Raw genomic sequence first — 15,199 nt, forward strand, 5'->3', positions numbered from 1 at the left:
CGCAGTCCTATCAGCTTTGTAGCATTTGGCTAAATTTGAGCAGATACACCATATATACTCACGGATAAGTTCTCCCTCCTTTTTTCCTTGTGGGTGCAGCAATGCGCTGTATCAGCGTGTGCTCATAACCTCTTTCTCTATATTGTGCCTACATGACCAAGCAGTAATACCCAAACTATTCCGAAGCAACGTTTGCACTGATTTGTGTTTTTTGTATCTCGTATCCTACTACACTTTTATCGTAAGAGCATCCCTTATCTACGATACAGCGTTCAATCAGAAGAAAATATGAAGCTGGTTTGAAATTGAATGTTGTTGAAGTAGCAAAAGAAATTGATAACTGTGCTGTTGCAACAAAATTGTGTCTGAAAAAGGTGATGCGACATTGGAGGAGGCAAGATGATGTATAAAAAAAAATGTCACATTAATGAACAGAGGTATAAGTAGCAGTTTGATTTTATGATCGATTTTTCGGGTTTCAAGACCCGACATATGTGAGTATATACTGTATATGTATTATATATACACACACATATTTACATACAGTTACAATTCAAATTTCACCCTGTTACTGCATTCAGAAGTCATACAAACAAAACTAATATCCAGATACTTCAGGAACCAAACATGCCAATGCCATTAAACTACCTCCACCATGTTTCACAGATGGTGTGGTGTGCTTCAGACCATGAGCCTCTGCCTTCCTTTCTCCATACTCTTCCTATCACTGGTACATGTCAATCTTGGTTTCATCTGTCCACAACTGGCCATGGTACAGCCTGTAAAACTGAAATCCTACACTTCAATTCTGATCACTCCATTTCACATCCATTGCGGTGGCATACAGAGCCAAAATCCTGAAACTGTCACTCCACATACTTATGGACCCAACTGTACATTAATTAATATAGAAAGTCTACAGCAATTTTCAAAAACTTTCTGGTATTTAAAGTTCTAAAATTCTAAAATTTAAACCTCTGAAAATAGTAATTAAAAAGTGTAAAGCTTGACCAAACATTAAATACTGTTAATAAATGTGGTGTTATTTTACACAAACATACATTTGAACTTTATTGTTTTGGATGAACTTTAACAAATGGAGGATGCTTCAGGTTTAACATTATCAAATAAGCGTAAAATAAAATTTATAAGAAGGTTCTGAAAAAACTGGGTAATGCCAAGTAACATAGCTATTTCAAAACATTACTCATTCTACTTTTGAAATTTCAATTTCTTTAAAAGCAAACTTAATGTGTAAGTATACGATAAAAGGTATTTTTTGCTAATCCCAACAAAGAGAACCAATTTTAAGTTGATAAAGGAACTTTCCATGTAGTGCTGGGTGGTATACCAGTTCATACCAAAAACCGTTTAATTTTGCTATAATGTGAATTTCTCTTATACCGGAACACCAGTTTAAATAGCCTAAACAACGTTCAGAATGTGACACAGCGGGAAACTGTTTAAGGAGGGACCTTTTTCACTGCTGCACCGCTAACCAGGCATGTGATGGAGTGCATGCATTAGTGGAGGTATTTAGCAGTGAAAATGGACAGAGAACTTTCCTAAAAGGAAGCTGTAGCAGATGATAAAGTTGAACATGATGAAACAGAAGAACTTTTGACGAAAAAAGGTGCAGTACCTCTTGTCTGAAGATACTTTGGTTTTAAAAGTTCAGATATGGACCATTATGTTCAAATGTGTGAATACTGATTCTATACTACTGGATAATACTGCAAGCCAAGTTGTACTTATTTTTTTTTTTTTTTCTCCAATACTGTGTAATAGTGTGACGATGCCGATCCCGTACAGACTCCCTCTTCCCACATGGGAGTCTGTTGAAGCAACAACGTCGATAGTTAAGACTGAGATGAGCTGAGAAATCTCACTGAAGCCAGGGGATGTTGGAAAGTGCTTTTGTTAAAAACAGTCAAAAGTAGAACCAAAAGTGTTCATTGTATAATGTTCAGAAAAATACAGTACCCAAACAGCAAATCCATAAAACCAATGAAATATGGGGATAAAATCCATAAGTGCTACACGAATTTGTGAAAAACTGCAGTCATAGAATGACAAGAAGGGGGAGTAACACTGAAAAAAGCTCTACAGAATTTAGCACAAGTTCCCAAACCTTTTATCCAAAATCATTTAAGGTAGTTTTTTTCGGAATCTACACACACACAAACACACTATAATTGAAAATAAATACATTACTTAAAAAAATGTACAAGGTTGGCAGCCTCGTTTACTCTCTCTCCCTCATTCATTAGTAAAAAACACTATTTTGTGTTCACTTAACTCCTTGGCATTACATTTTTTGTCAAAAAACAAAGTTACATTTTTTGGCTTGAAAAATTATATTTTTATTAAAATTCATCTTTCTACTCTAAAATGTGCAAAACACTAAAATTATAAAGTCAGAAGTGTAAAAAGAATAAAAATACAAGTAATAATGATGAATGATATGAATAGCACACTCCAATTGTGAGAGTGACACCAGTATCACTTTTGGATTGATCAGAATCACTTTCAGTTTCACTGTCCGTTTCAATAGCACTGCCTGACGAGAGATTTACTTCCATCATCACTGCTGATACTGTGTATTAAAATGAAAACCCTATCTGATGTGTTACTGAATACTCATTCTTTCTATTAATTTTGCCAGGGTTTTCTTCCTCAGATAGCAATCATATATACAACAAATTAATATTGCATCTCATAAATTATATACATTTACTAATAATTTAACAAACATGTAACAAAAAGGAGGGAGAGACAGGTGGTTATGAATTTGTGTTTTATGTTGTAAACTTTGTGAGCAAGCAGCAGCTAGGCAGGAACATTAATTACAGACTCACACTGTGGTGTGATGTTGTAATGAAAATCTCACAAGACATTAAACTTCCTCATAACAGAGAGGCTTGAATATACAGTGCATCCAGAAAGAATTCACAGTGCATCACTTTTTCCACATTTTCTTATGTTACAGCCTTATTCCAAAATGGATTAATTTTTCTCCTCAGAATTCTACACACAACACCCCATAATGACAACGTGAAAAAAGTTTGAGATTTTTGCAAATTTATTAAAAATAAAAAAATTGAGAAAGCACATTTACAAAAGTATTCACAGCCTCTGCCATGAAGCTCAAAATTGAGCTCAGGTGCATCCTGTTTCCCCTGATCATCCTTGAGATGTTTCTGCAGCTTTAATTGGAGTCCACCTGTGGTAAATTCAGTTGATTGGACAGGATTTGGAAAGGCACACACCCGTCTATATAAGGTCCCACAGTTGACAGTTCATGTCAGAGCACAAACCAAGCATTAAGTCAAAGGAATTGTCTGTAGACCTCCAAGCCAGGATTGTCTCGTGGCAAAAATCTGGGGAAGGTTACAGAAACATTTCTGTTGCTTTGAAGGTCCCAATGAGCATAGTGGCCTCCATCATCCGTAAGTGGAAGTTCGAAACCACCAGGACTCTTCCTAGAGCTGGCCGGCCATCTAAACTGAGCGATCGGGGGAGAAGGGCCTTAGTCAGGGTGGTGACCAAGAACCCGATGGTCACTCAGTCAGACCTCCAGAGGTCCTCTGTGGAGAGAGGAGAACCTTCCAGAAGGACAACCATCTCTGCAGCAATCCACCAGTCAGGCCTATATGGTAGAATGGCCAGACGGAAGCCACTCCTTAGTAAAAGGCAAATGGCAGCCCAGCTGGAGTTTGCCAAAAGGCACCTGAAGGACTCTCAGACCATGAGAACCAAAATTCTCTGATCTGATGGGACAAAGATTGAACTCTTTGGTGTGAATTACAGTACACATTTGGAGGAAACCAGGCACCGCTCATCACCAGGCCAAATACCATCCCTACAGTGAAGCATGGTGGTGGCAGCATCATGCTGTGGGGATGTTTGTCAGCGGCAGGGACTGGGAGACTAGTCAGGATAAAGATGACTGCAGCAATGTACAGAGAAATCCTGGATGAAAACCTGCTCCACAGCGCTCTTGACCTCGGACTAGGGCGATGGTTCATCTTTCAGCAGGACAACAACCCTAAACACACAGGCAAGATATCAAAGGAGGGGCTTCAGGACAACTGTGAATGTCCTTGAGTGGCCCAGCCAGAGATAAGACATGAATCCGATTGATCTTTGAAGAGATCTTAAAATGGCTGTGCACCGATGCTTCCCATCCAACCTGATGGAGCTCGAGAGGTGCTGCTAAGATGAATGAGCGAAAGTGGCCAAGGATAGGTGTGCCAAGATTGTGGCATCATATTCAAAAAGACTTGTAATTGCTGCCAAAGGTGCATCGACAAAGTATTGAGCAAAGGCTGTGAATACTTATGTACATGTGAATTCTCAGTTTTTATTTTTAATAAATTTGCAAAAACCTCAAGCAAACTTTTTTCACATTGTCATTATGGGGTGTTGTGTGTAGAATTCTGAGGAAAAAATTAATTTAATCTACTTTGGAATAAGGTTGTAACATAACAAAATGTGGAAAAAGTGATGCGCTGTGAATACTTTCCGGATACACCGTACAAATGATGAAAAATAATAACTGCTTGAATGAACAAGGTAATCAAATGAAAATTGTTAACATAGAATAATAATACATCCATTTTCTAAACCTGCTTTATCCTGAGCAGTGTTACAGGAAAGCTGGAACAGATCCCAGCAAGCATACAAGAAGGTGTAAGGCAGATAGACAAACAACTAAAAATTCTTTATTACAGGTTTCAAAATGAAAAAGAATATACTTTCCTGTAAAACTGTGTATTATATTCAAGAGCAAGGAGCGGCAGTTATTATCCATTGGTGTTAATAAAAAACAAAACAGACTACAAATGCTGTATACAAAAGTACATAGTACTCCTGAGGTAACACAGCTAGTGCAGAATATTCTACCCACGGGGAACAGTAACAATATTAATTTGTGCACAGTGCAATCATGGGTACCCAGACTTTCTGGAGTCAGTAATGACATAAATATTCATGTAAACTATTAAGGGGGTTGGCAGGGTTTTGGTGAGACAGTGGTCCTTGCAGAGGTGCTTCAAGATCAACAGGTGTGGATCTGACATGTTTTCCATTTAAGCCACAGAGTGAAGGTGATGAATACTACAGACTGAAGTTTTTTATTTATATATATATATATATATATATATATATATATATATATATATATATATATATATATATATATATATATATATATATATATATATATAGTGGAACCTCGAGATATGATCACCTCTGTATACGAGAAATTCAAGATAAGAGGAAAGTATGAGCGAAAAATTTGGATCTAAATACGAGCATTGGCTCGTAAAGAGCCACAAGCCAGGCTGTGGGTATGCGCGAGGCGTTTCCTGATCCGCCTCTACTCGGGGATTTAGCGAAGCGGACGTTGCCAGCCCGTCAGCTCACTCAGTGTTCCTTGTTTGGGGATTTAGCGAAGCGGACGTTGCCAGCCCGTCAGCTCACTGAGTGTTCCTTGTTCTCCCGTAGCGTGAGGATCTACGAGTTTGCGATTTCATTGTTTCGCTGTAGCAGTTCGCCGTATAAGAGTATCCAAAAATATCGCGGACATGCAGACAGAGAATAGGAGACGATTGCCCTCAAGAGGAGAGAGAGATAAGGAGAGAGAGGCCCGCGAGCGAGAGAGAGAGAGGCGCAAACAAGAGATAAGGAAAGAGAGAGAGCGTGCACGAGCGAGAGATAAGGAGAGAGAGAGACATGCATGAGAGAGAACCATCAGCTCAGTTATGATCACATGACGCTCAGCAGACAAAGTGTATCCATACTACTTGTATTGCAAGACATTGCTCGTTTTATCAAGTCAAAATTAATTAAAAAATTTAGCTTGTCTTGCAAAACACTCATAAACCAAGTTACTTGCAAACCGAGGTTCCACTTGTATATATTATTTATCAGTGTTATTTGTTAGGAAAGTTGATTTTTATGTTGAAATTTTTGGGGGTGCGGAACGGATTAACTGGATTTCCATTATTTTCAAGGGGGAAGTTTGTTCTAGATACGAGAAATTCGCTATACGAGCTCAGTGCTGGAACGAATTAAACTCGTATCTCGAGGTTCCACTATATATATATATTCATTTGATGCATCCTATGAGCACGTTCTCAGAAATTAACACAACACGTGCGTGAGTTGCAGCACCAGCAAAAATAAGTAAATAAACCGGGAAGTGCCATTTTGTTCAAGTTCAAAAGTGAAATCAGAATCTTTATTTGCTATCAACATGCGACAGCAAGATTCTTTGCAGATCCTATTCGATCTGCATGCTTTCTATATTTGATGAATGATTCAATGTGTTGCAGCAAATCAAACTTAAATGCTGACATACAAATGTATTTGTGATGCTTTTCTTCAGCCACTTCTCTCACAGGCAATACAAGCATCACATATTCCACATCATAATGACACTATACATTTTAAAGGTCTCACATACCATCTCCTGTGCGTGTTTTTCTTTTTTTAACCTTCGCAACAGCATCAGAATGTATGGAAGCATATTTGAGCCACAGTGGGGAAAAAAGTTAGGGACACAGTAAAGAAAAGGTCTATTTTGTGATTAAAGAGGAAATTTTGACTTTAACCTCGTAGTTTATTTTGACACTAAAATAGAATGTCATAAATGTCACTTTGAAACAGACCCAGTTAATCGCTTTGTGCTTCTGGGGCTTCCTCCTGTGATGACAGCAGCTGCAGCAATCTCCACAAAGAACAAATTAAATTAATGCATGATGAGATGTGTTAAACTATGTATGTTATACTTTACACTAATAAATCATTAACATCATTTAAATAAATTATAGTGTTAATCATTACACATGTGGGGGCAGCATGGTGACAGAGCGGCAGGTCAGCTGCCATGCAGAGAGTCACTTCTCTAGTGTTCCCTGCCTGGAGTTTGCAGGTTTTCCTCGTGGGTTTCCACATTGTGATCTGGGTTTCTTTCCAAGGACATGCAGGTTTGGGGATTTGCCGATACTGAAATGACACTAGGGTATGAGTGCACTTGATTTCACCTTCTAGGGATTGTTTTTGCCTCACACAGTGCCAGCTGGAATGGACGTGGCACTGGATTGATGGGATGTAATCATTAAACATTCATTCTTTTCAGAGATATTGTGGCAAGGTGTCCTGGGAATTCAAAGCTGAACATTGTTTTCTAACTGCAATCTCTCATACTGCCACCTGGTGGAACCCACCAGATTTACATAAAGTACACATGCAAATATACACAGTACACTGTTTGCATAGTGTAGCATCTGCAGGCACACGCATCATAAAGCGTAATAAAGAATAAACCCAGCCTAAGATTGTATGTGTTGCTTCTCTAACAAATGCATTAAACTATACAGATGCAATCAGCTGAGAATGCATTTTCCTTTATAAAATGTATCTTGCAAATGAGTTCTGCCTGCTACCGCTGATCCAACAAGTGCCCAAAAACTGACTGCAATGCGTGACTTCAATAATAAAACAGAAACTAAAACGTACAGCAAATCTATTGCACAGTGATCGACTTAAATAAACAAATTTTGCATATTTTCATTTGTGGCAAAACAGTCAACAAATCTTTAGTCATTTTTATGTCACTTTAAGACACACATTTTTTAAATTCCCAAACTGCAACTACAGACTCCAAAGGGTAGAAGCAAGTCTAGGGATCTTATGTCAGCACCAATGAAATACATATGTGAAATCACAAATACCTGTGATGCAAACTGTCCCAAACATTATGATACCCTGAAAAGGGGATGATGGGTATAAATAAAAAGTGCTATCATTTCTACATGTTGTGACCAAATGTCTAAATACCCTTCAATGAAAACATGCAATGTACAGTACTTAAAAAAAAAAAAAAATTATATATTTTTTTTCACATACAAAAACTAATTAAATTTTCAGTTAAATGTAGAAACATTTATCAGACATTGACTATGTTGTAATGTTCTTCCATCAAAGGAATGCATCGAGATGCTCTCCTTTAATAGACAGTAATTTTTTAAATATATTTTATTAAAATCAAATAACATTCCATACAAATAACTAAGTTTTACAAGGAAAAAAAGGTTTGAAAAAATCAACCCCCACCTCTGAGAAAGAGAGCTAGGACAGCCATGTAAAACTTTATGCTAGTAAAGATAAGTGAATAAATTAATAAATGGATAACAATAAATGGAGTAAAAGAGGGGAGAGAACCTGCTTCCTCAATTTAAATGCTTATTGTAAAATGTTATTAGATAATGCCAGGTTTTGAAAAAAATTGTACAGATCCTCTAAGTGCGAATGTGATTTTTTCCAATTTCAAATAGTATATAACATCCTTTATCCACTGACTTAGAATAGGTGAGTTAGGATTCTTCCAATTGAGCAAGATATGTGCCAGTAGTGTAGTAAAGGCAATTACAGTTTGTTTGTCCTTCTTCACTTTAAGCCCATCTGGAAGTACCCCAAACACAGCTGTTAGGGGATTAGGAGGGATTGTGACACCAAGGCTGTCTGATAGACATTTAAAGATTTTGGTTCAAAATTAAGTTAATTTGGTGCAGGCCCATAACGTTGTCCAGTGAGGCCAGAACTTGGTTGCAGCGTTTGGAGGTTGGATCTTGCCCTGGAAACATTTTGTTCAATTTTAAACAAGAGACATGCACTTGATATATAATCTTGACTTTCTACACCTTTTCTGAAATGTTGAATAAGAGATATTTTGCCCACTGTTCTCTTTGAAAGGGAGGGACTATAAAATAGTTTTATATATTACAGAAATGCTGTCAGAGTCCTTGAAATTGAGCAATTTTATCCTGCATAGAGGTAGATGGGAGGTGAGGAAAATTGGGCAGGTTATGTTTAACAGTTTTGAATTTGAAGATAGTGAAAGAAATGTGTTGCTGGAAAGTTAAATTTAGAGTGTAATTGTTTGTAGGATGCAAAGACGTCGCCTATGCTCAGATCTCAAAGCGATTTAATCTTGAATGCTTTCCAAGCATTAAAACTGCACATGTAGGTTAGGTGCATTGACGATTCTAAATTGGCTATAGTGTGTGCTTGGTGCGTGTGTCCTGCGGTGGGTTGGCGCCCTGTGTTGGTTGGGATAGGCTCCAGCAGACCCCCCGTAACCCTGTGTTAGGATTCAGCGAGTTGGGGATTGGATGGATGGATGTTTGAGAGGGTGGATAAAGGTGGTCCTCATGCAGAGGTGACACAGATAAAAGCTTCTATCTTAAAATACAATGGTTTCATATTCTGAGTGAAGTACAATTGGGTTGTAAGTATAGTGGTGATAACTTGTATTTATTGGGGTGCAAAGCAAGAAATATGAAAAAGTACTGCAGGATTTTATTTCTATTGCGGACCAAGTCTGTGTATGTTTATCTATTTGTGTCTATGTCTATAGTTTGTATGTTTGCTGCCAAGTAATAAAACTGAAAGTTAGGTAGATCCATCCCGCCTTCCACCTTAGGTTTTTGCAGGGTCGCCCTTTGGATATGTTGATGTTTTGAATTCCAAATAAATGGTTATGGTTGAATCTATTTTCTTAAAAAAATGATATACTGATGTATACTGGAACTTTCTGAAATAAAAAGAGAAGCTTAGGAAGGATATTCATCATGACAATGTTAATTCTTCCAGCTAAAGTGAGATGAAGGGTTGACCATCTATTCGTCTTGCTTAATTTTTGCCATACAGACAGCAAAATGTTATTGATAAAGAGCTTTATATTTACTTGTGAGGTTTGAGAAGTATTTAAACTGATCTGTAATGATAAAAGGGAAGGTGTCCAATCTAATATTGTATGCTCACTGGGAAGAGGACTCTTTTATTCAAATTGATTCCGAGACCAGAAATCTTTTGAAATTCTGTTAGTGCTGTTAGGACTGAAGGCACATTATTTTGTGGTTCTGATATGTACAGTACCATATCATCCACATATAGAGAAATCTTCTATTCCAGTCCTTCTCTGATAATCCCCTTTATCTCAATAGCATTTTGACAGTGACTTGTCAGTGGCTCAATGGCAATTGCAAAAAGCAGTGGTAACAAGGGGTGTACTTGTCTGGTACCACGTTCTAGTTTAAAGTAGTCTGAATTAATGTTTTTAATACAAACTGAAACTTCTGGATTGTTATACAGTAGTATTATCCACGCACAAATGTTTGGGCCAAACCCAAATTTCTCCAAGGTAGTTCCATTCAACGATGTCAAATGCTTTTTCTGCATCCAATGATAATATCTCCGGGGTGTTTGACTTTGTTGGTGCATATATTACATTAAACAGGCGTGGAAGATTGGAAGTATCTGCCTTTAATATATCCAACTTGGTCTTGTGATACTACTGAAGGCAGCACTTTCTCCATCCTTCTAGTTAGGACTTGAGAGTATCTTAACATCGTTATTCAGAAGTGAGATTGGTCTGGACGATGCACATTTTAATAAGCCCATATTATGTTTATGAAAGACAGCAATTAATGTTTGGCGAAAAGTCTGAGGTAGAATTTTATTTTCTCTAGCTTCTGTAAATGTTGCTAATAGAAGGGGAGCTAGCCAAGTTGAGAATTTCTTATAAAATTCGGCAGGGTAGCCATCAGGGCCTGCTACTTTCCCACTCTATAATGAGTTTACAGCATTTACGTAGTAATTGTTTACCCAATTCTTCTGCACTAAGAGTATCTATTTGTGGTATCTGTAATGTGTCTAGAAACACATTAGATTGTGTCGTCTTCTTTAATCTCAGTAGAATATAAGGATTTATAGTAGTCTCTACTGTATATTAGTTTTGACTTTACAGTAATTAAAACTGCCATATATAGCACCCTCCACAATTATTGACACCCCTGGTTAAGATGTTCTTAGGCTTCTAATAAATCCCCCCCCCCAAAAAACATAGGCTCTTAACACAAAAAAGAGAAAAATCCAACCTTTAATTGAAGTACATTTATTCATTGGGGAAAAATCACATTAAGAAATAAATTGTTTACATGAAATCAAGTGTGCCACAATTTTTGGCAACCCTGCTATTAATATTTCGTACAATCCCGTTTTACCAACAAGACAGCACTTTATCTTCTCCTATAACATTTCACATGGTTGGAGAATACAGAGACAGGGATTTTGGACCATTCCTCATTGCACAATCTTTCTAGATTGTCCAGAGTCCTGGGTCCTCTCTTATGCACTCTCCTCTTCAGCTTACCTCAGATTTTCAATGGGGTTGAGGTCTGGGGACTGAGATGGCCATGGGAGGAGGTTGATTTTGTCTAAGCAGCCATTTTTGTGAAGAATTTGCCATGTGTTTGGGGTCATTACCCTGCTGGAAGACCCAATGATGACACATCTTCAGCTTTCTGGCAGAGGCCACCATATTGCGATTTAAAATGTCCTGGTATTTCAGAGTTCATGATGCCATGCACCCTAACAAGGTTCCCACGGCCTGTGGAAGAGAAACGGCACCAGAGCATCACAGATCCTCCACCATACTTGACAGTGGGCACGAGATGCTTTTCCGCATACTCATTCTTGGATTCACGCCAGACGCACTTAGAATATTTGTTGCCAAAAAGCTCAATTTTAGCCTCATCTGACCAAAGCACACAGTTACAGTTGAAGTCCCAGTACCGCTTAGCAAACTTCAGACATTTGTGTTTGTGATTGTAGGTGAGAAAAAGGCTTTTCCCTTGCATGTCTCCCAAACAGCTTGTTGGCATGGAGACAGCATTATATGGTTGTCATGGAGACTTTATGACCCCAAGATACCACTCTTTGGTACAGTTCTCCAACAGTGAGCTTTGTGAAAATTTTTACTTCTCTTACCATCCTCCTCACTGTGCATAGTGGCAAAATAAACTTGGGTCCTCGTCTAGTCTTGTTTGTCATTGTTCCCGTTGTTTTATACTTTATTATTCCCCTGACTGTATATACAGGCAGGTTTAGGCAAGTAGCTATTTTCTTGTAGCCATTACTTGACTCATGAAGGTCGACACACATCTGCCTTACTTGAAGGGCATGTTCTCTCGTCTTTCCCATGTTGAAGAGTGGCTAAGAGCAATAGGACTCTGTGTCACGTCAGATTTATACCCCAGGGGACACAACACAGGAAGTCATTAATTACTAATTAAAAGTTCCAATTTACACTGACCAACTTTAAAAACTAGAAATTACAAAAATGCTTCAATTATATTTTATAGGAATTATTAGGGGTGCCAATAACTGTGGCACATTTCATGTAAAAAATTTCCTAATGTATGATTTCCCAATGAATAAATGTACCTCAATTAAAAGTTGGATTTTTCTCTGTGTTGTGAGCATATATTTTTCAATTAGGGGGGGGGGGAGAATTAGAAGCCTAAGAACATATCTTAACCAGGGGTGCCAATAATTGTGGTGGCCGCTGTATAAACAACTTTTTACACTTCTGACAGATAATGCAACTTGCTGCTCGGTTAAAAGCATAAAGAAAGTTCTGAAAACCTCTTTCAAAAACTAACGTGCAATTTTCTAGGATCTACCAATATCAAGCAAACTAACGACAGATGACTGCTTCGTTATCAGTATAATAATGACAATACTTGCCAAGTTTAAAATAAAAAAAACTGAATCATATTCCAACTGGTACTTGTATATGTAAATCAGTACTTGTCTCTTTAGCAGACAGGGAAAGGCAAGCTTAAACTGATGAAGGCAATGATAGTTTTGCCTATCAATCTTAACACACCTCTGTCCATCCATTACCCAACCCACTATATCCTAACTACTGGGTCACAGAGGTCTGCTGGAGCCAATCCTGGCCAAAAAAGGGTTTAAGGCAGGTGGCCAGCCCACTGCAGGGCGCGCACACACACTAGACACAATTTCTGACAGCCACTGCACCTAAACTGCACATCTTTGGACTGTGGGAGGAAACCCACGCAAACATGGAGAACATGCAAACTTCACGCAGGGAGGATCCAGGTCTCCTAACTGTGAGGCAGCAGCGCTACCACCTGCCAAATCAAATTACTTGTATGAACCATGGTTAACAGTTATGTTCATTGCAGATTTAAATTTTTTTTTTTACAGGCCAACACTTAAAATATGATTGGCCAAAAAAAGTTCAACTAAGTTAAATTGGTACCTTTATTATAGCCATAGGAAGTCAATATGTCATCTGTGTGCTTACTACTTTGGCTCAATTCTTCAGGAGCGTGACAGCTTGGTAAGACACTGAAAAAACAAAAGTAGTGTAATAATTACTTTAGGAAACGTTTCACATTCAGAAATTTGTTTAAAACAATTAGTCAAAAACACATTCCATCAAAAAAATCACAATAAAAATCATGAATAATTTTCACATATTACAAGTATTTCAACACTTAGGCAAGAAGAATACTGAGGTTTAAATAACATTTCACCATTACCAGAAGGAGAGTATAGATTAAGAAAACAAACCAAAGTTCATCAAAAGTGTGAGAATTAAGAGTATCTATTAAAACACAACTAAAAATAAGGCACAAGTGAAATAATTTCAGTTTGCATCCAGATTTAGCATGGAAATATTAAAAAAGCAAGGCTAAAGAGGAGTATGGGACTCTCGGTAAACAAATTAATGCTGACTTATTGTAATCTGAATATAAATGTATTAAAAAAGGTTATGCAATTACCTACATTTGCTGCCATACAAAAAAACGAACACCTACTCACTGTCATCAATATGTGAGAGGAAAAATAAAACATATCCGCAGTAGAACATACACAAACTCCATCAAATATACTGACGACTGGTTTTCAAACCTAGCTGCACGGAGTTAAGATGGATAGCTAATGCTGTACATCATCAGTTTGTCAAACAGCGCACACACACACACAGACACCAAAACCAATACCATTGTTTACTTCATACCCCCAGAGACTTGTATGGTAAAATTCCAATTTTCTACAAAACACACACACAATAATATCACCTGACTTGAATAGCTTCCGTATTTCTGGACATACTCTATATGCATAATTAATTTCATCATAGTGCCACATGTAGAAATAAACTGTCGGGCAGAATATCGTTTCTTCATATACCTACTTCACTAAATAAAATACTTTAAGATCTATAAATGAAAGGCCTATTAACTGATTGCGATAAACCTAACAGTAAAGATTATAAAGGAGGACCACCGTCAAAGTGATTAAATTGGATGTACAGACACTTTAAAAATAAATAAATAAATAGCTGCACATTTAACCTACTACAGCGGGAAAAAAAAAATATAAAGCAATGAAAAGGAACAAAGTTAAAAGAAATAACTATAAGAAAGATCTGGAACGCGAACAGAATAACCAGTAAAGCAGAAAGAACTACAACAAAGAACCTACAATGCCAGTGTTTGCTTTTTCTTTGAGTCCTTTACATCAAAAAACCCTTTCAAAGAGCTTATCAGGTCTCTTGTACCTTGTTTCTTAAGCAACATATTCTCAAGTCCACTTTTTATCTGTTACTTTTGAAAAACCGTTAGTTTAATTTCTGAACAGAAGACAAAAATAGTCTTTCATAAACTTGTGATGAATGTAATGACACTTTTATGCAAGGTATTAGTCAATGTATGACTGGAATATAACCACACCAGAAAGCATCGCTCAAGCTTAAACATTTGCTAACACTTACTTTAGCTGTAGTTTTGTTAAAATGTCATAAAAAATAAGCACTATGCAATTTGAGGAAAAATTAACATCTAACAATCACCCAGATGTATGCAATGCTCCAAGAAATCAAAGTTGAAGGAGATGAGAATGTATTTCGGAAAGAATAGGGATACATTTTATCAATATGTTAACAAAAGTTAAACAGCACATCACTACTATGAGTAGTTTTATAAACAAAATAATGAATTAAGAACAGCAGCATATAAAGGATGGTAAGTCAGAATTCATCAATCCACCCAATACTGGATCCTCCTCAACCCATTAAATGGTTCTACAAACCCAATTCAATAAAAATTCCCTTTCCTCCAGTGAGTTTAGGCACTTACTTCATTTGTATTTGGGTACAAACCAGTCTTCGATGCTTTGCAAAGCAAATTTAAATAGGCATACTTAGGGTATTTGCACTTGTGTTTTTCAACATGAAATATTTCAATAGTATATTGTAAGCAAAGATGTGAATAATATTTAGAATAACATCAGGCTCTTGACAAATTTTGCCCCA

The 15,199-nt window shown here is 37.3% G+C and overlaps 1 protein-coding gene across 4 annotated transcripts in view; it reads right to left on the reverse strand.

The window, feature by feature from the left end:
• Window positions 1-15,199, reverse strand: part of LOC120543497 (death-inducer obliterator 1-like) — a 103,281-nt gene that overhangs the window by 57,512 nt on the left and 30,570 nt on the right. For all 4 annotated transcript variants that reach the window (XM_039776572.1, XM_039776575.1, XM_039776573.1 and 1 more), the window contains exon 2: window positions 13,139-13,227. The gene's annotated coding sequence lies outside the window, so the exon portion shown is untranslated. The remainder of the gene's footprint in view (window positions 1-13,138; window positions 13,228-15,199) is intronic.

The sequence above is a fragment of the Polypterus senegalus genome, chromosome 14 (assembly GCF_016835505.1).
Source record: "Polypterus senegalus isolate Bchr_013 chromosome 14, ASM1683550v1, whole genome shotgun sequence".
In the NCBI taxonomy this organism is placed as follows: domain Eukaryota; kingdom Metazoa; phylum Chordata; class Cladistia; order Polypteriformes; family Polypteridae; genus Polypterus; species Polypterus senegalus.